A 21376-nucleotide genomic window follows, 5' to 3' on the forward strand; every position below is an offset into this window, starting at 1 on the left:
GTGCCTTCACAACAACAGGGTTAGCAACCGACACGCCCCTATCAAAGAGGGAATAATAGGTCACATGATCAATCAAGGCGCCTGTTGCATGCCTACGCTACCCGCTGTGTGTGTGTGTGTGTGTGTGTGTGCGCGCGCGCGCGCGCGAGCGCGTTAGCGACCACCGTGATACGGAAATATTTTATTACTGCCGGGAAATTCGCAACCGTGTATTACTTAACAAAATCCCAAAGCTTCGTTTCGAGGAAAAATAATTAAGAAATGGAGTTTAGCAACACACATTCGCACGCGACTCAATGACAGCCAGTGGCTCCAGCAGGCGGAAGAGTTTACTCTGAGAAGAATGAGGAGACCGGGTGAACGGCAGTCAATAAATATTTCCAATTTCCCCCTCCTTCGTTTATATTCCACACGTGAGACCACACACCAGCTAGCCGGGCGTCTCGTCATGTTGGCGACCACAACAAACTAATCGAGAAACAAAAATGTTGTCAAAGTGGGCTACATTTGTGTCTTACCAACCCTCCGAACGCACGCCATGCCCAGCACCTGGTTACAGGAACCTTCTCCTTCAGAGCTGGATCCCCATTGGCTTTCGGCAGACCGCGTTGAGAGAAGGCTTCCCATTGGCCACCTAAAGGGTCTGGTATCCGCTCGTGCTGTAGCTGGAAGGCTGGGCGCCCATAGTTGCATTTATCGCATCGCTAGGATAGATATCTCTCCTTCAACGTAGTACCAGCCTCCATCCGTACAAGTCTGCTTAACTCTGGTGGATTATCCCCAAAGATTAGCTGTAGCTGTAGCGTGTCAATGAAACTAATCCACAGAACTGTAAGTACCTTTTCTTTAGATAGAACGCAATGTTCGCTGCAACTACCTTCGCGTATACCATTAACGTACTGTGTGCAAAACCTGCTTTCTAGCTTCTCGTTCGCCTCCATTTCCTCTCTCTCACTCTCTCATTGGTGCTCTCTATCTCTCTTCCTCTTTCTCTCTCTCTTCAGTCTCTCGTATTTTTCTTCATTCTTTATATCCTCCCTTTTTCTCTTTTTCTGTATGCCGTTACTTCTCTCCACGGAAAGGGTGGAACGCAACGTAATACAGAGGCACAAACTACTGGCTATGAGCCAGACCCCTTATTAATATTTGTTCCACCTTGTTCTGTTGACATCAAGAATTTCCCAGATCGTTGCTGTGTTCGGTTATTGTCTTGAAAAAAATGAACTGATAATAAGCTTTTTCGTTAAAATGGCATATTGTTCTTATATTTATACGATACGATTGCACATTGTCTGAGGAGAATGGCGGGTGTGTGTGCGTGTGCGCGCGCGTACATGTATGTGTGTTTATCCATAGGTAAAGTTAGTGCATAAATATTACTCGAGGTTGGATACCGCCTTCTTTGGCGAGTTGCAAAAGATTGGATATTCAAACTGATTATCTTTTATCCTAATCTTAATTTTATTTTGGATAATATTCGTACAAAAAAATAAAAAAAAAAAATACTTCGCAGTTCATGGATAGACAGATGAAGATTTAATGTTCTTCTGTCCCAATTCCTAATGACAACCTTGTACGAAAATGGAGCTTGAAGAAGATTCATATCTGGGATGACATCTGTATAAGTCAGTTCCATCCTCTCTGTTTATAGGTGTATTAATTCTCACGAGTTTAGCGGTTATTTCATTTTAAGAAGACCGGTTGTTTCTTTTTATGGGATACTGAGACTACTCGTTATAAAACGTAGCTTTATTTTTTTCCTTCTTCTTAGCCTCTATTTTTTTTTTTTTCTTTCTTTTACTCGAGACGTTTGTATGGATGCTGAATTTACTTCGATGGAAACCATCAAAAAATATACGTATCTATATCTCTCCTATTTGGATTTGGTTTTCATTTTTGGATTTACTTTGATTTAATTCTAATTCATTTAAATAATCTTCTTTGATAAATATTTGTCGTTTAATAACTCTGCTATAATATGCAGTTTTATAATACAGTATAGTATTGATGAAGAATGTTTTATTTTTATAGAAAATATCACTTAACTTGTCATGTTTCTATTAAACGCATAAACCTATTTTTTTAAAATTAAATTACATTTGAATTTATATAATTTTTTAAAAACAAAAGTAATAAATATGTCAGCATTATTTTTTAAAAATTATCTTTAATTTTTATCTGTGAAACCATAAATTAATTTTAAACCAATTTAATTTTAACATATTTATTAAAATATATAATTTATAAAATTTATAATTTTATTAAACTGGTAGCCATCTTTGAGGCTACCACTTTAATTATATTTTAATTGTAAATCTAATTAACAAATTCGTGTTTATTAATAAATAACGTATATTGGTGGATTTTTTAAAATTCTTAAGATGCGTGTCATTGATTTGAATTTTATAAAGATTTATCTGTCACATATTTCCTTAACATTTAAAGTCTTTTTTTCTTGTAAACACATGATGTTGTCTGACTTAAACTCCATCACTCAATTCTACATAAAAATTATACTTAAAATATTGAAAATTAACAAACGATATTACAATAACAAAATATATTCATAAGGATAGAGCATTTATAGCTACATTCTTTTAACCAATATCTTTTCAAATAATACTTGATGACACAGACATCTTTTTAACTACTAGAATCATGAAATTTTAAACGATAACACAGAGAAATATTGTAGATTCTCAGAATCGATGTTTAAACTAAAATTTCAACATTATCACTTCGACAAAAATAGATAGAAGGTTTGTAAAAGAACACATGCAATGAATGAGCTTTGAAGTACCTCAGGACTTTCAGATAATGGGCCGTTGTATTTTGGGAAAACCAGTAACGCGTACTATAGTTGCAAGTTTGATTCATCGTGGTATGTGTATCTTTAGGGAAATGTTTGGCGAGCAAAATTACATGCCATTACCACCACCATATGTTTGAATTTAGTGAATGACAACGCTCTCTTTCTGAAGAAATCTTTTCGTCCTTTAAACCGGTTATTTTTCTAAACTAAATTTAAATTCGTAAAATTTATGAAATCATGAAGAAAAGGACGCTTTTGTGATATATTTTAGTCTATTATTTCTAATGTTTCAAAGCTGTTAGTTGAAGCTACTTTATGCGATAAATAATGAACTGTTTTGTTATTCCTAAAAGAAGAATAACTTTCGATAATATCGAAAGTTATTCTTCTTTCTGATTGTTTTATTAGAATCTGGGTTTTGATTGATGTCACTGATATTCGTTCATCATTATAATGAGAGAAAGAAATGTATACGAAACGAAGATAAGATGCCGAAGTACGAATTAAAAAGTAATTATTAATAATGCTGAGGGATGGATAACGAGATCTTGTAAATGGAAAAGTATGTTGAAAGACATCCCCGGTGTTTAATCTGCAATAAATAAATGGTACGTGGGCAAACCACGATGCTTAGAAAGTAAACCACATGCAATTGAATGTAGAATATCCCAAATAAAATATTTCCTAGTATATAAGTAAAAAAAAATCGGTATACTAGTCTAGAAAGGATTCTTATAAGCTGGGGGATCATTCAATTTTAACTTTGAATAAAATTGAAATAAATTAAAAAATGCTGTCCTTCCTACTGATAATGCTCATCTCGGATTAAGATGCCATATTTTGATTTTAAGAGGCTGAATATCTTGGATACGTTCTCGTTTGGAGTACAATACAGCGTGAGAATCTGCTCGTACTAGAACGCAATTAGCAAACTTAATATTAGATCACTCGTTGTAACGTGCACATAAGTTACACCTTTAGAACAGCTACGCATTTTTGATGAAATTAAAAAGAAAAAAATGTTCAGTTTTATACTCCGAATCTTCTTGTTCTTGTATTATGATTTTAGGAGTATCAGCGATTATATTTTCTGGACGTAAAACCATGCTACCCTCGCCTGAGATCGTCTAACTCAGCCACGTTGTATAAAAAGGGCCTAAAAATGCCTCACATCATTGACAGGAATCAAACTCTGGTCTTTTCCACCCGGGTTGGGGAGGACGGCGATTCCACCAACTGTACTACCCACGAGGGCGACTCCGAATTGAACCTCATCTACCCATGTATGAGGTGTGACAATAAATTTCTCGGACTGCTGCAATAAAAAGAGCACAATGAAGTAAAGAACACAGCAAAGAAAAGTGCACTTATTACACCGTTCTCAAAGTTTCTGAAAAGAGTCTGGGAAGGCGTCCAAACAGATGACATTCAGTTCGGCTGTTACGTGTTTCTTTATGTCCTCAACAATTTGAAATCGCTTTCCTTTGAGGGCAGTTTTCATCTTGGGAAAGAGGAAGTCTGATGCTAGATCTGGAGAGTAGGGCAGATGGTTGATGTGTATAGTGCCATCTTTCATCAGAAACCTTTTTCACAACAAGTGCGAAATAGGCGGGGGCATTGTCGTGCCACAAGAACCAGCTGCTTTTCTATTAAAATTGCGGCCTCACCCGGAAGCGCTTCAATAGTCTTAAGCACCTGTACGTAGGATGCAACATTGACTCTCCCCTTCACGTACAGATTCCTTGTGGATCATGTCATGTTTGTCGAAAAGCAAGATTAGCATCATCTTCATCCTCCTGGACTTTTGTAAATGAAACTTTTTTTTTTTTTTTTTCAGATTTTATGATGGTTTTTAAGTCCACTGCATGCTCTGACGTTTCATCTCTGGGTCGTACCAAAACACCCAACCTTCATCTTCAGTGACACTATAGTCGAGAAAATTAGGATTGTCCTGACAAGTCTGGATGAAGTCTTTCCATGACATAAATTTTCTTTATGCAGAATTTGAAGAATCGTCTCCTTATTCATATCCAGCAGGTTATAGCCCTCATTCTGAGGGTAAAACGACGATCTCTTGCCACAATTTCCGGACATTTTCTCTCTCTCCTCATTTAGTAGAGAGGTTGACGGACGCCCACTTCTTCGGTCATCGCGAACATCCTCAAATCCGTCTTTGAACCGCTTATACCATTCAAATACACCGCTACGACTTAACGTTTCATTCTATAAACAATTTTTATCTATGCATTCTATGCAGTTTTCCTATGCAAAAACATAGTAAAACTGCATAGAATGCTTAGATAATCTATATAATACATAGAACAACAATATAATACATATAACATTCATGGAATACACAAATCACAGCGAATATATCGCTTTCTCCAATATAAGATTTAACTTAAATAGCTTTGAGTTATCAATAATTGCATTTGAACTGGATCTTCTGAGGTACTCATGATATAGGGCCGTACCGCAGAGTACGATCCGGGTATAACCTGATAGACCGATTGAGCCAGTCTGAATATCTTTCACTTGGAGTCAGCTTTTGTTTTAATGATAGTTACAGGAATGGTGACGGCACGCGAATATGGATTTTCTCTTTTTTTTTTCCCCTATAGGCCGAAACACTGGACCACAGATCAAAATCAATGTCGGTGGAACTCAGTCATACATTTCTGTTGCAGATTTTCCCAGTTTACAGCAAAATTTAATATTCGTTCGTTGTTCCAATGCAAAATCATCGTGACACGGAACGATAACGCTACTAATGAAACTGGTTGCTACTTGCAATTTATCCGCCTATTGGACAACCCCCGTGCCATTATCTGTTGGAGGAAGTTTGAAATACAACATACCACTTCGTTTATTTTCAGTCATCGAACATGACTACAACAGCTCTAGTTCGGGAAAGTTATAGCCACACCTCGTATTAGTAGTGGCAAATGATGCAAGTTTATAACAGCATCAGCCAAAAAAAAGAGACCTCCCACATCACTTGGACCACCCACTCCAATAGTTTATCTAATTCTTCCTTGAAATTATTGAAACTACCGACATCCACAACAACAGATGTAAGTTAGTTCTGACAATCAACTACCCGCTGGTAGAAGGCAAACCTCCGAACATCTGTGCTGCAACCATCCTTCCTCAATTTGAATTTATGCCCCCTCATGTGTGTAGTCTGAGCAAGAGGAAGAATGCCATCAGCATTGAGCTTGCTCAATCCATTGAAATCCTTAAATCTCACCCAGATCGCCTCGCAGGTGCCTAGTCTTCAGACTGCAATTTGCAGAACTGAAGCCTTTCTTGGTAAGAGCACCTTTTCATTCCCCCTCGTCAATCTCATTGCATTCTTCCATTCCAGTGCATCCCTTCCAGCCGATCTACAGACTTCCTAAAATAAGGCCTCCAGACCTGTTTGCAGTAGTCAGGATGCAGCAGCCTAACCGCTTTGTACCTTGTGCTTCGGAATCAGATCTTTTTCAGATGGCACAGGACAGTGATTATAACCACTTGCTCTCCACGAGGGCTGTGAGAGTTAAATTGTCATTTGATTTTGTACTGTACAGACTTAAAACAATGTGGGCAAATTTATCCGAAGCAGCGCGTGCTGAATATAATAACCAGGTAATACGTATATGGTATAACTTCTTGTTATTTATGGTAAATTTATTATAAACTGAAGTTCCGGGACCCAAAAAGGATAGATTTAGAACACCTTATTTTTAATGGAACTTACCACCTTAGCAGTTTGATTTTTTTAAACCAAGAAGGTGCCATTTTTAAGAGTAGTCCAGGAAGTTCAGATTACTGCGGTATAACTAGCAGTCATGAAAAAGCTGGATCTTTCCTAGGAAGGAAATGATTCATCTATGATGGCATGTCATTGGTACATGAAGTTGACTATATCACGACTTCCTGGTGGCACATCATCTTTCTGATTGTGTCTTTCTTTGAAAATAAAACAAAAAGACAAAGTAATCAGTGTAAAGCAACAAGGAAGAGACTAAAATGTCTGTACATTTTAATTTAACTTTTTTTACCCTTTGTAATGCATTTAGAAAAGTCGAGGCTTATATTTGATGGCTTGACCGACATCTTTAAAGCACCATGCCAAACTTAATGAAGTTGAAAGAGCGCATGGCCTTGCATATACATAAATTTGGTTTCCTGGTTATGGATAATTTTCGCCGCAGTTTTTTCTACTTTGAAATAGAACTTGATGTTTTGTTTCAGGCTTGGTGAACAGTCCTAGAAACACATGCCATATTACGAATAGCTTCTGAAATAGGATGCTTATCAAAAGATTTGATTTCGGTTTTTATGGCGCAAGGGCGATTTAGGCCACGATGCGCTAAGTCCAGCTTATCAAAAGAGCAAACATTCAGATGGTTTTCAAGATTCAAAGAAGCTCTGGCTGAAAAAGCCGTAGGAGACACTTAACGTATTATAAAAAATTAAAAATTCGGTAATGTATAATATTTGAGTAGCATTTCATAATATTGATTGTCACAGAAAGTGTGAATGCTAGTTTGTTGTTAAAGGAATGTCTAGATTTTTCTACCTCTTGGAAAAATTCATGATGTCTTTAAGAAGATATCCTGAAGATTTATAGAAGCGTTTGGAGAAGAATCCACTATGACTGGATTTCATTACCACTTCTTTTCAGTTAATCAACATCTTGAGCTGTTTACTGAAATTCACCTTGGTACAATGGATGCTAGTGTCTATCCTCCAGTATGAAGGTGACATTTCTGGAAAAAAATAACAACAACGTTGGGCTATATTTTAAATTATTAAAATGGCTTCTTAGCTCCATCTGAACACATACGTTAGTTGTGCTGGCTTAATTGGAATTATGCCGATTTTGGCATCCTTCACCATTTGGATTCTTTTCCCGAATTATTTTATATGAAAATGCGCAGGAGGTGAATGCACATTCACCTCCCTCTTCCTGGAAGTGCAAACGCCCACTCCCGTGTATGCACACAACCATTCTGAGATGTCCAAATCGAAGGGAGACGTACTATACCAGCCTTTTCAATCAGTATAATGTAATTTTTAGTAGTTCGGGAGGAAAAATATGAAGTAATTCGATCAGTGTGATTGAAAAAGGAACAGAATCATAAAATAGTTTGACGTTTAACTAGTTTTCTTAATTGACAAAAGTGTTCTTGTTATCCGGATGGAAATAACCTATTCTAAAATAGTTTATCGATAGATTTGTAATATTTTTAACAGTTATTATATATACATTTGTTCAGACATCTTTGTTCTTATTACTAAGAACATTTTTAAGGTGTAACTACAAGAAATACAGATATTGAGTTAATGTCGCCAGTTTTCCCAAAAGACAAACATATGTCATGATAAGGTGACGTAGAAGAGTGGATGAGATAGTCTTCATTACCGTCAACAACAGACAATTGCTTTTAGGTGTTCTTGAAATGATCACGTGCTGTCCTTAGCAAGGATAGCGCATTTCCCCAGTGTCATTCACGTTGTGCGAAGCTTTTTTTTTCGAGAGGGTTTCGTGTCATTTTTGTTGACAGTGATGATCCAGACAACTACCAAATAAATAGCAATGTCTGATATGACAGTCCCAATACATCAACACCACACGAAGTGTACACACAAACTTTAGACCAATGAATCGAGCAGAGTAGAAGAACTACGCATAGTTGTATCTTATTTTCAACATTTTATAGATAAATGGAGGTCGTATTAGAGACGTACACTTTCAATTATCGAGAAGCCATCTTATGAAGTCATTCGATACGATCAGTTTTTCTTTTACAGTAAAAGAGTGATCCTCCTGTAATTTAGAATGGAGTTGATGGTTTTATACAATATCACGGATGTAGAAACGTGATTAATATAATAATTATTTAAGTTGTTATTAAAATCTAGGAGAAAATGAAATTAATTATAGAATTGCTTTTGTTTCTTTATTAAGTTACAGAAGATCCGTAAAATGAGTGTTGCATTTCAATTTATATTAAAAAATCCTGGAGGAAATAACTGAAGGACAAAATATTGAGTGAATGTTACGTTGAGATATGTGTAGCTGGTCCTTGGAACAACTTTCCTCCTCACTTATTTCTGAAAATTAAAAATACAGAAATTTAAAACTAGTGCGAACAAATTATTTTTTGATTTCCAGCCTATCCGCGATTTTCTTTTAGGGGGTTCGTTTCCCAGTCTGCCTTTCCTTCTTTAGCTTGGACATAGACGGATGACGATTTTATGACTCAAGATTGCCGAATTTATCTACATCGATACAGTGAATTAGTGTTCGGTCACTATAAGTATACATTCATACACTGTGAAATAATAATAACCACCCTGTGCACTTGGTACCAGTACTCGTCAGGTGGAACCTCCCATCAGCGAGATATAATATGAAAATTATTGTTAGCAAACGTGTGCGAATACATAAATGATTTGAGCTTACATATCCTGGACCGCACGCAGGCCTGTGGAGCTTAAAATACAATCATGAACCTACTGCACATAAATTAAATACGAAAAAAAAATAATTAAATTGATTGTATAGTGTAGAACAAACAATATATAACCATAAACTTAACTCCATCTGAATATTCTGCCAATAACATTCAAATCGCACTCTGGAGTGAGGTTTGCCCACTCGGAACTGACCAGATAACATTACTCCAATACTTCACATCATCATTAAACAGAATAGGATCAATATTAAGTTTATTAATTAATTTATACGATGGGCCAAGAAACATCTTGTCTGTGGACTTTAATCTGCCGTATAACTGTGTAAGAGAAGAGCCAAGCCTCTAAGGGAGAATGTGCCACCAAGTGGGGCACAAATAGTATTGAACAATTCAAAAAATAAATTTAGAGATTCAAGGAGTGATTCCGAAGTTTTGGAAACTTGAGATTATTGACCACTTTAGCGCGATATAGAGAGAATAAGATAAAGTGGTTGAACATTTTAACTAATTATAATACACGAACAGTATTCTCTTGATATTGTAGCTCACACCCATCTCAGAGGAATACAAAAGTCAGAGAGAATAGGAAGAATGCTATATATCTTTTAATTAATTTTTTGTTGGACACCTGGACTAAATTTTGTATGAAAAGCCTTAATTTCCAAATGAAGAGAACGTTTAGACTTTTCAGATAAGAATCAAAGAGACATTTGTTATCAATAATACCAGCAGAGGTCAAGAAAGATTTGTATTCACCCAATAGTTGTGATAGAAAGATATTTTTTTTGTTTGATTCTTTGTCATCTCTGTAGCAACCACATAAATTTTGGTTTCGATCTGACAATTCATTTTTTTTCTTTGTAGCGCTTGAATGAAGTTAAGTGTCTGAATGGATAAAGTGGAATACAGACCAGTGATTCGGTTCCTCTTTCTGCAAGGGGGAAACACCCAAAATAATAAAAATAATCCACTAAGGAATGGTTGCAGTTTTTATGGAGAAGACTGTCCACATTACAGTGTTGTTGTTACGCGTTGGTATAAACAGTTCAAATGTGGAATAGCCTCAGTGCATAATGAAGAAATCCCAGGATGCCCAGCAACTGCTGTAACAGAAGAGAGTGTTGCAAAAATTGAGGCATTAATCCTGGAAGATTGCCGTATTAGCGTCAAAGAAATAGTTTCAGAGCTCCAAGTGGAGAACATCTGTCAACGGTTGCAAATGAGTAAATTGTCTGCTAGAGGGATTCCCAGACTTCTGACCCATTACCAGAAGAAGGAAAGGGCACAATGTGCGCATGAAATATCGATCTGCTAGGAAAAGCAATAGGAGTTTTTCACGGTTAGTCACCATGGATGAAATCTGGACCCATCACTATGATCGCGAAACTAAAATGCCAAAACAATAGAAGCATGCAGAATCACTATCCCCCAAAAAGGCAAAGGTGCAACCAAGTGCTGGCAAGTTGATGCTGTCAGTTTCTTGGAATCAGCATGGTGTAGTACTAAAAGATCGCCTTCAAATGGGCTGCACTGTGATGGCGAATTATTATTCCAACGTCCTCATAAAGCTACGTGCTATTATAAAAGACGGGTAAGCCTGTCAGAAGGTTTGCTCCTACTCCACGATAATACCCCTGCGCATTAATCGCATGCTGCAGTGAGGTGTGGCCACGAAAGTGGGTGTGAAATATTGCCGCATCCTGCTTACTCCCCGACCTTGCAACCTCGGATTTTTTCCCTCTTTCCTTCCCTTCCCTGAAGTCCTTACTTTATGGAAAACATTTTGCTGATGATGAGGTGATTTTCTGCTGACGAGTGGTGGTTTTAAGGACATTCACAGGACTTCTAAAAAACTGTCCCGCGGAAGGGTATTGAGAGGTGGAAAAAAATGTGCTACTTTGTGTGGTGACTATGTTGAAAAAATGTAATACATGGTGTTGGTTTTAACCTCCTATCACAACTGCTTCTGGGTGAATGCAATTCTTTTTTTGAACCCCCTCCCTTGTAAGTATAAGATCTTTGTGCATACCGACTCTGGATTTTTGCGAACACTGACTCTCGGAATAATTGGGTGTCCAGAACAGGAAAAAAAAATTAAAAAAAGGATTATGCTTTTCTGTAATTGAGATATGAGCGGATTTTTTTGCATTTGGTGAAGCCCAAAATTGGAGAAATAGTGTTTTTACAAAATAAAGTGCTTACTTAATTGTATTATTATTATTCATGGCTTCTACAAGGTCAAACCAGATTTTAAGGTGTATATCACGAGAGATATTTTATTAATCAAGAATGGGGGGGGGGGATAACAGCACAAAAGATACGGTTCCATCTTAAGCAATTTCCACTCACACAGACAGAACATTTCCACCGAAGACAACAATCATTGTCTATTAACAAAAGATTTGTAACTGAAGAGACCCCTTTTTTCTGTAGCGCATATGTTGGAAAGGAAAGGGAAGAGTAGGCATCAGTAATACTCTGTTGTGCTATAAAAACGGTTTGTACAGCGCCGACAGCATTAGTAATAGATCTGACGCATTATGGTGTGAAAGGTAGAAAACATGGTAACGTGCGATGATTTACCAAACTATGAGAGAGATTTAATTGTGGTTGGAAGAACGAAATGATAAAGGTTGAGGTCTTACGAATGCTTCTCAAAGAAAAAAAGTTGGCGCATTTATAACTCACTAGCATAGTATATTGTCCAGGTGGAAAAGACCATCGGTACTGAATGAATAACAAGAGCATTGAATCAATCTGATTTTTCAACAAGAAGAACCGACTAACCACTTCTGACACATGTACATACCATCCATATGGCGCGAAAGATCTTCAGCAGTCAGGGAACCACTCATGGTGTTCTTGGCACCGTAAAACATTATGCAAATGTATTCCTTCTAGCACTTGAAGGGCGTTAAAATTCTTTGAAATATCAGCAACAAATTTCATTTATTTACCACTTTTCCAACATTCAGTAACATTCAGTTCGCTGTAAATAAAAAAGTGATCTTCCTCCTCATTTGTAGTTCAAATGCAAACGAGGACAGAATTATGGGAAATTTTTAGAGGAGAAAATAACACGCACGCACTTAAAACTATTGCATTGATTATCAGAGAAGTCCTAAAAACGTGTTTATTGTGATGAAATGTTTTCAAGAGAAAACACGAGTTCTTTTCATGCTGCCCGTGTCGTCTTGCGAAATCTGAAGAATCGAAACAGTGTGTTCTGAAGCACAGCACATGGGTGTGACATCATTCACAGACAGGTGGTGAGTAACATCTGCATGCGGAATATCTGAAAGTTTACTAAATAATGCATACTCCTTCGGAGGATGATGCTTCATTGATGAAGCTGTTGCTGTCTTTATGCATTTATACTGTATGGCGTATTCTAAATTTATACAGTGCGCAGTGGTGCGCAACAGTGAGGGTTTACAATCCCCCCATTATTTAGAGTTTATAAATAAAACGCAAAATTCGCCAGTGGGCTCATCGTAATAAAGAAAACTCGTTATTAACATTCAAGTAAGTTGAACAATGTTTTAGTAACTATAGCAACCGTCTCTTACTCTCTTTTCTCTTAACAGCAAAATATTTTTTTACGCACTTCTCTTGTTTCAAAATTCTCCTTTATTAGAGATATACGAATTAGTGTAATCCATATTTAAAAATAGAAGACCGAATACTGGGGAGTTAGTTTGTTGGAAAAGATTTTGAAGATGTCCACACCAACTGTATTAGAAGCGTATACTCAATCGAATGAGTCTGAATTGGGCCACATAATTGGGGGCTCTGTGAGGTTAGTAAGTTAGCTAACCTGTAAAATTGCTATCCATGTTCATTACTGTATGATTTTATACAATTCCCCGAATTCGAAGATTTCTAGAAATCTATAAACATATGGTCTTTTAAGCAAGCCTTTTCAAATTTAAAAAATTGTATAATGATCATCGTAAACTGAAGAGATTGGGATGCGTTGTTAGCTGCTAAGTACCAACGTAGACTGAAGAGGTGATTGGCCTTATACCGATTTCAAGGAGATGACAGACGAGACATGTTTAGCGGCTGTTATTCGATCACACACCTCTATTTATTGGGGTTTAAGGAGAAAGTGTGTCAGAGATTATGGGTGCATGGCATGCAACGTAAAAAAAAACAGGACGGTATGGCAAGTGGCACGCATACCCTCCTGCGTGAGCAATTCGGTTACGATCCCACTTATGTGGTATGATAAGGAGGGAAGGCTACGAAGCACGAGGAACAGAACTAAAAGAAATATAACTTCCCCCGCTCGAAGAGAGACGCAATTGCTTTTGGGAGGAATGAGTTTTGAAAAGCTGAAAACTTTAGCAACAACTGGAGAGGGGACCATCATTAAATCACTGGAAGCCGGGACTGATCCTGCCAAAGAGAAATACCGAATCCTCTTACTTCCTTATTAACAAATGTCCATGCTTAGTTGTATATCTTTTGAAAGTAACTCCCTTCTTCCCATTCCCCTAACATTTACTCTTCCCCCTCCCTCTACTAACGCAAGATCAAAGTTGCCGAGTTTCCAACCAGAGGTGTTCGAACACCTTTAGAAATAAGTTTGCTTTCTAGGAATGAGAATTTCAAACTTAGTTCTTTGCCTTATGAATGAACCAATGCGGAAGTAATTGTTGGTGATGCCTTCGAGAAGTCCTTTAAAAGATCTGATCTTGAGTGTCACAAAAGCGCAGTAATGTCAACATTTTCCAACCTTAACTTACCGATACTACATACGTCGACACGTTCCAGAAAACCAAAATAGTTTATTGTCTGACCGGAAAGATATGCGTTGGTGATTGTAGGGATGGCTATAGAAATCTAGACGCAGGTCATTTTTCGTTACGTCTTCCCTTCTTTTGAAACCAGTCCAACTATGTAAATTTAACTACCCCATACACTCTGTCTAGGAGCCATTAAATGCACCGGCTTTTTAATTCAGTTTTGATGGAATGTTTAGTAGTAATTTAAAAGTTCGGCAGATCTTTAAAAAAATTCTGAAGAAGCTTTGTGGGCCACAGACTTTTTTTTTAAAAAAAATATCAATACAGCGGGGGTTATACATTTAAAATGTTTCAATAAGGGACAGGCCGATATCGAAAGTAACAAAATAAAGTCATAAAGTACACGTAAATCGAGTTTATTGCGAAATCTGGTCTTAGATAGGCTCCAGTTATTGCAGTTATAACCCAGAAGACATATGGTTTCGGTATCATTTGCTAATAGTAGGTCCATCTGTGCAATTTTCCATTGCGCAAAAGTCCATGCTGTGAGATAGCTTTTAATTCTTCGTTTTTCTAACAGATTAAGTTTAAATAACTACAACTTTCATCTACGTTAGTTTTGCAGTTCGACCAAATATTGCCTTTGCTGCGACTAAGATGAAATCCATCTGTATTATTTTTATTATTATCATCCTTAAAGATTAGCATTTTAATTAAGAAATTTGGACAATACAGCAAGTACATCTACTGCGTAGAGGTCCGGAGGCCTCATTTTAGGAAGATGTAGAGTTGCTTGAGCATGTACAGAGAAGGGCAACAAGATTAGTGAGGGGAATGAAGGAATCCTCTTACCAAGAGAGGCTTAAGTTCTGCAAATTGCAGCGGCTGGAACCCTAGGTACCTGCGAAGTGATCTGACTGAGGTGCATAAGGCCTTGGATGGGTTGAGCAGGTTCAATTCTGATGGGATTCTTCCGCTTGCTCAGATTACGAACCTGAGGGAGCATAAATTGAAGAAAGACAGTTATAGAATAATGTGTTGAAATTTGCCTTTTAGTCAGCGGGTGGTTAATTGCTGGAACAAACTTTTATCTGTCATTGTGGAAGTTGATACCTTAAATAAATTCAAGGAGGGACTAGACAAACTTTTAGTTGCTTTCTTGCATCAAACGCTTCCATTACTACAAACGTGACGACGGATTTCGAAAGCCTAGAATTGATTTGTATTCACAAGCCAGAATAAGATATGAAACACCCATTTTATGAAACACCCTGTATACTGTCACGTATTTGAACAGCGAACAACAGAAATAATAAACACGCCTTATTCGTTTTTAAAGTCCATTCAGCATTTAGATATTTCACTTTTATTTTATTGAATCAACCAACTGAATCAACAAACTCGTGTGGTTGCATTCAGTTTTCAATTAACATTGTTGTAATCTATTGAAACTCGATAATTGCATTTTATGTAGTGCTGAATGCCATCTTTCGATTCTGCAAGGATACTCGCAATATTTATAGCAGGATTGTAAAGTATTGAGTTCATTAAAGATGATAAAAAGTAGAACTACGAAAAATTCTTGTCTGATATGAGATATGTAATAAAACCGCACAATGGTTCCAGCCAAACATTAAAATTTCATGTTAAGTCAAGGGAGCATTAAGGTTTAAATATTTATGCGAGGTAACTAGGAAACACCCTTTTGTTGTTAATATATGACTGAATCATGTGGCAGTTGCTGCTTCCATACGTTTTGTTTTTTCGCATTCTGAGAACTATCTGGAAACCAAAATGGTTTTTCTTACTGAAAATGCGTGGCTTAAATGTCTGTCTTCTTTGAAGGACTTTTGTAGACACTATAACACACAAAAAAGGAGTTAGTGTCCTTTTGGGAAACAAATGAAAATATCTGCAGAAGTTCCATACATTTATTCCCGATTACTGAGAAAAAGCCTCAGTTTTTCTTCTAATTAAAACAACTTGGATTCGCATCTTATTAAATAAATAAAATGTTAGATAATATATAAAATATACTCAACCCAATGTCCCTTACATTTTTTTCGTTCACCAAGGCCTTCTGGTTCCTGACGACCCGCAGTCCGCGAGGATGAATTCCTTCTTTATATGAAACTCTAGTTTGTTACTGAATTTATTTTTTAAACTTTGAATGCGCCAGCTGCAAAGGAGAAAAGATTGTTGCATCGAGCGTTATGTACTTCAGCAGATGGTGTCCAAATTATCCTTTGAATTCAATGCAGAGCAGTTCAACATATCTTTATCTTCTTCCAAACCAGTCAACGTTCATCCACAGTTCAACTCAAAAACGTATCTGGAACAACCTTCACATGTATTTTTAGGAAATTCCAACCGACAGAAATTCAAATCCATCATCAAAAAGTATCTCCTATCTTTTCAACCTTCAATTAGCACACAGCATAAAGTACTCCAGAACCTAGATTACTCTTACAGATTCTATGACTTTTACCATTAACCTTTCTGGAACAATGTATATAAACCAAGTGCTTCAGCTTTATTCAAATCGATGCATTTTGTTGTAAGCGCAATTAAAAAATCTTTGTGACATATTTCCAACCCCCTGTGTGGACATTTCCTATTGTGATGGTTTACGAGGCATTTTGATGGTCGTGGGTGATGACCCAACAGAGCGGTCCTAGAAAACAGAAGTAGGATGGCTACTTAAAGCTGGCGAATCAATTTTTTAAAGAATGGAGACTGGAAGTGTGCACTACAAAACAGTGAAGCATCAATCGGTCATGGAGAGTCCAAAGTGCGTTACGTCTGCACATGTCATTTATATCACGTGGCTCTTTCTCCATTAGATGACGGTTTAATCCCACACTTATCCATCAGGCCAGACACACACACAGGGAGGCATCTGTGTATGTTCGTTTTTGCCTTGCCAAAGACAGTCGGCGTATCGCAGCTCGTATCAATATTTGACATGTTTTGAAACTACAACATTAACGCTCTTGTTGCTAAGCGACAGTTGCGGTTGCTAAGCATTGATGCTCACGCGCCCAAGACTGCAGACGAACTACTGCTAATCTCGCTCTCTTTTTCTCTCAAGTGTCTCTTTATATCGTGTTTGTATATGTGGGTACAACTGGCGTTTAAATACGCCACGTGATGTCTCGCGAGACTAGATATGTAGCCGATTGAAAGTGCTGCCCCAGTTTAATAGTGGCCAATATGGCCATTACTCCAGACCTAGTTAAACGTAGTCCAAGGGAAAACTAAGTGTAATTTACTGTCAGCATATGTCAGTGCCAGTGTTAGTGAATGATACACACACGTACATGATTTAGGACTTTTTGTCTGGAATAATTTCTGGTGTGGTTGAGTGAAAAACTTTTATTATATGTGTTTATTTATAGGGTACAACAAAGAAGTCCAACTTTGGTTAATTAAATTTGGCACTTTGAGCTAATGATTATACTTTTCACGAGGATTTTTTAGTCTCAATGATTAATATTCCATATTTCTTTTCTCCAGCTTAAAGCTTGCTTTCTCTTAGTAATATCTGCATCGAAGAAGGTCATTTGCTATAATGCATTTCACTTCTTAATATCTTTCTTATGGAAAAAAGGTATTTGGATGCTTTCGTGTTATGAGGCTTAATTACATTACACTACACTACAACAATTTTTTTATAACTCCGGAGCAAAAGATGTAGATTCTAAAGGAATCCGTTGATTCCAAAAATGAATTCAAATATCATACAACAATACATACGTTATCTTAAGATGAGTCTTATTCATTTCAAAATACTGAAATACATTCCTTAGAAATGTTTGCCACTCAAAGTTTTTCTTGCAGTCCACTTTGCCCCCCCCCCCTTCTTAAGAAATCTGCAGTAATCTCTCACTGTGGCAGCATCACGGCGACCGTGGTACTGCTTTTCCATCGTGGATATGTCCTGATGAAAGCGTTCTCCTTGCTCATCATTTACATTTCCCCAATTCTGAGTGATAAAAAAAAGCTGAGATGGTAACGAAGAAACCGAATTTTCAAAGAAATTTGGCAGCCATATATTTATAACATTGTAGTAGAGGTTACATTAAAGATTCATACTTTTCTTTTCTTCTTCCAAGAAATCCCACAACTGTTTTAAATGATCCAAGCTGCTAGTTCAGTGTCCTGCAGCTTTGTTGAAATATATCATCTTTGTGGAGTTTCTTTATTTGAGGCCCAATGAAAATTCCACCTTTCAGTTTTGCATCTTATATTGGGGAACACTTCTCTTGGACAGCAAGAGAATATCCATAGTGAAAGAAGAACGTTTTTGGTTCAACCAGTGAACATATTACTTCACCCTAGAAAACATTCCTCCTTTTCTTCTGCTGCACAACTCTCTGATATTTAAATATAGAAAACGACAGTGTTTTGTGAAACTTCTCCGAGGACCAGTAAGTAATCCGGTTACCTTCAGATCACCATAGACATTACAAGCAAAGCCATGGTACTTTATTGCACTCGGGATCTTGGACATGCATTCGTACGTTTCTTACAGGTGAACAGCATGCGTTACCATTGTTCAGCAAAACTTCTCTAATTTTGAGGCATAAAAAACCTACAATATTCATTAGATTGTGTTCAATAACCAGTTCATTATATTTTAAAAATACTTTGTGACGTTTTCGACATATCCTTTAATTTTAGTGTCTGCTTCAAATAACTTCCACTGTTGCAACCTAGAACAAAGGCGTTCTGCTTGCTCTTCAGATAAGTTTAAATCGCGAACTAAGTCATTCAACTCTTCTTGTTTAATTAAGTGCGGCGAGTTATAAATTTCTGGTTGGTAGTCCAAACCCTGTTGAAGTGGATGGTCCAGCAAAGTCTAGAACACAAGAATCCTTTGTATGTTATCACCGCTTCCTTTACACCATGAGTTTGAGGGATTTGGTATCGACGAGCCTCCATTATGTAGAAAAAGACTTATTGCAGATATGTTATGATATTTGATGCTGGGCTTGCTTTCTCTGGACATACTGTTATTTTTATCATGCAGAAATAGCAGTCGTCAATGTGGTGGAGGAGTGGTTCTTGCCGCCCGCACTACAGGAACAACAAACGCAACTTATACTTAAACTAACATCCACCTCTTCAGATTTGTGGTGCAGGTAATACAACACATGTGTGGAGGACAAGTTTTGTCCTGATTACCAATTGTGCAACCAAAATACAAGAAATATGCATGTTTAGTAAATATTGTAGTTTCTGGTTCTGAATTTTTGTTTCAAACGTGGTCCATAAAAACAGCAGAAATTGTCAAGGGTGATGGGGACACTTCCTTTGCTTCTTGCCCTCGTGGGTAGCACAGTTAGTAGGATCACCGTACTTCCAACACCGGATGGACAAGACATGGGTTCGAATCCCATCGATGAAGGGAGGAAAAAATCCATAAAACACCTTTTATAGGTAAGAAATTTTCTTAGAATCAATTTCTCGCCCCACTATAGGAACAACAAACGCAACATCTACCTCTTCAGATTTGTGGAAAAACGAGAGTGAAGAATAGAATGTAGATTACTTGCAAGGAATCGGTAGTCCTGATTTATAGAGAATGTGCTACCACTCTCCTCTTTAGAATTACGAAAATCTGCATCCTGTGTGATTAATTTTCTCCACTCTATCCTGCTGTAGACAGCTAGCAACGTGGAGAAGTCTGAACACTAAAACTCCAAAAGGGTAAATGATTTCAGCAATATCTGCAGGATACATGCGTGAAATGGCCACTCAAAACTTCGTGTGGGTGTCCTCCTGTGAGTGCTCTTCTGTATTCAGACACGGCATAGTTAGTCTAAGATTCGGCTGTATTGCTAAAACTTCATTTTGATTATTTCTGAGTGTTTTCAAAATATTTCGTGGAAGTTTTGTTTCCAAAATGTCCTTTGATCCTCTGACAGATTCCGGAAGGGTACGCTTCCCACCCACACAGTCTTATTTTCATAAATTTCTTTTCTTTAAATACCCCGATAACATAGTGCAAGGCCCTATGTTAACTATGTTGCAGGTAACACAGGGCCTTGCACACTTTGTGGCAGTCCATGGATTCGATTGAAATGGACTTACCCGTATGTGTGTACTCAGATCCACATTTTTTATTTACATTTTGAAGAGGCCCTAACACCGACCCCTGGGGGCATTCTCTCGAAACCTGGGCATATTTGGCTTGTGCAGCATAAGCCATAGGCTTTCTTGCACCATGCGGCCGTTACTAATACTAATTATAAGACAGATGCTTTGCCTTGACCATGATGTATCTCTCATTAAAGTATGATCTCAGTACCCTGTACACATAATTATCACATTTAGCCAACCTTAAAGACCTGAGGGCACTCTCCCACCAGAGGGAGTTGAAAGCGCCCTCAAAGTCCACAAAATTGCCAAAACATATTTAGAAGATGAATTCTGGATAAAGTTAGTCAATGTAAGAATAGCATCGTCAGTGGACCTCCCTTTCTTGAAGCTAAACAGACAGCTTGAGCATAATTGGTTTTTCCTAAAATTTCTTTAGTATCCTGGGAGCCAATAGATGTTCAAATACCTTTCCTAGATTATCAAGTAAGAAAATTGGCATGTAAGCACGGGGATCGGATGTGTTTTTCCCTGTCTTGTGAAGAATCTTGAGTAATGCCAATTTCCACTGATTTGGAAAGTACCCTTCCAGGAGGCATTTATTCAAGAGATTTAGCAGTACTTGTGGATTTAAGTCGAAAAACTTGACGATAACAATGTTCTCCACAAGGTCAATTCCGGGGCATTTCTTGCTGTTTAGCCTAGCTATGGTAGAACCAAACTCCAACAGATTAAAACACTTAATATCAGTTGAACCCGTTTACATACTATTGTCAAGACGTATCTGACTTTGCTCCAAATGTATCCAACTCTGCAATATCTTTAGGGAACAGACTTGACACTATAGCATGTACCGTAGAGTTCCAGTCCTCAGATTCTGCTCCATTTATTCTTACTGTATTGTACACTTCTCCACAGATTAATTTGTTTCTGGAGATTTTGTAAACTAATCGCCATGGTTCTGAATTCTCAACCTCTTTGATAAATCTTTTCCAACAAGCTATTTTAGCATTAGCTATTTCCTTGTGGTATCTCCTCCGAAGATACCACAAGGAAATAATAGCCTATAAGAACCTTTGTATGCTTGAACATCCTGTTGAGACAGATGTCTCAACAGGATGCCTCATTTTTTATAGACTACAGCTTGGTGCTATTTTTATCAACTTTTTGTCTTTCAAAAAGGTCTTCATTTTGTCTGAGGGATCTTATTGAGTTTTTTTTTTTTTTTATGTAGTATCGTA

The 21376-nt window shown here is 37.3% G+C and overlaps 1 protein-coding gene across 1 annotated transcript in view; it reads left to right on the forward strand.

Annotated features, from left to right (window-relative positions):
- The first annotated feature begins 692 nt into the window (after positions 1–692).
- The window catches only part of Ca-beta (Calcium channel protein beta subunit), a 168693-nt gene continuing 148009 nt past the window's right edge, over positions 693–21376 (forward strand). Inside the window, exon 1 of the mRNA XM_090387645.1 lies at positions 693–831. The gene's annotated coding sequence lies outside the window, so the exon portion shown is untranslated. The remainder of the gene's footprint in view (positions 832–21376) is intronic.

The sequence above is a fragment of the Mastigoproctus giganteus genome, chromosome 13, assembly GCF_048544385.1.
Source record: "Mastigoproctus giganteus isolate SK-2022 chromosome 13, ASM4854438v1, whole genome shotgun sequence".
NCBI lineage: Eukaryota > Metazoa > Arthropoda > Arachnida > Uropygi > Thelyphonidae > Mastigoproctus > Mastigoproctus giganteus.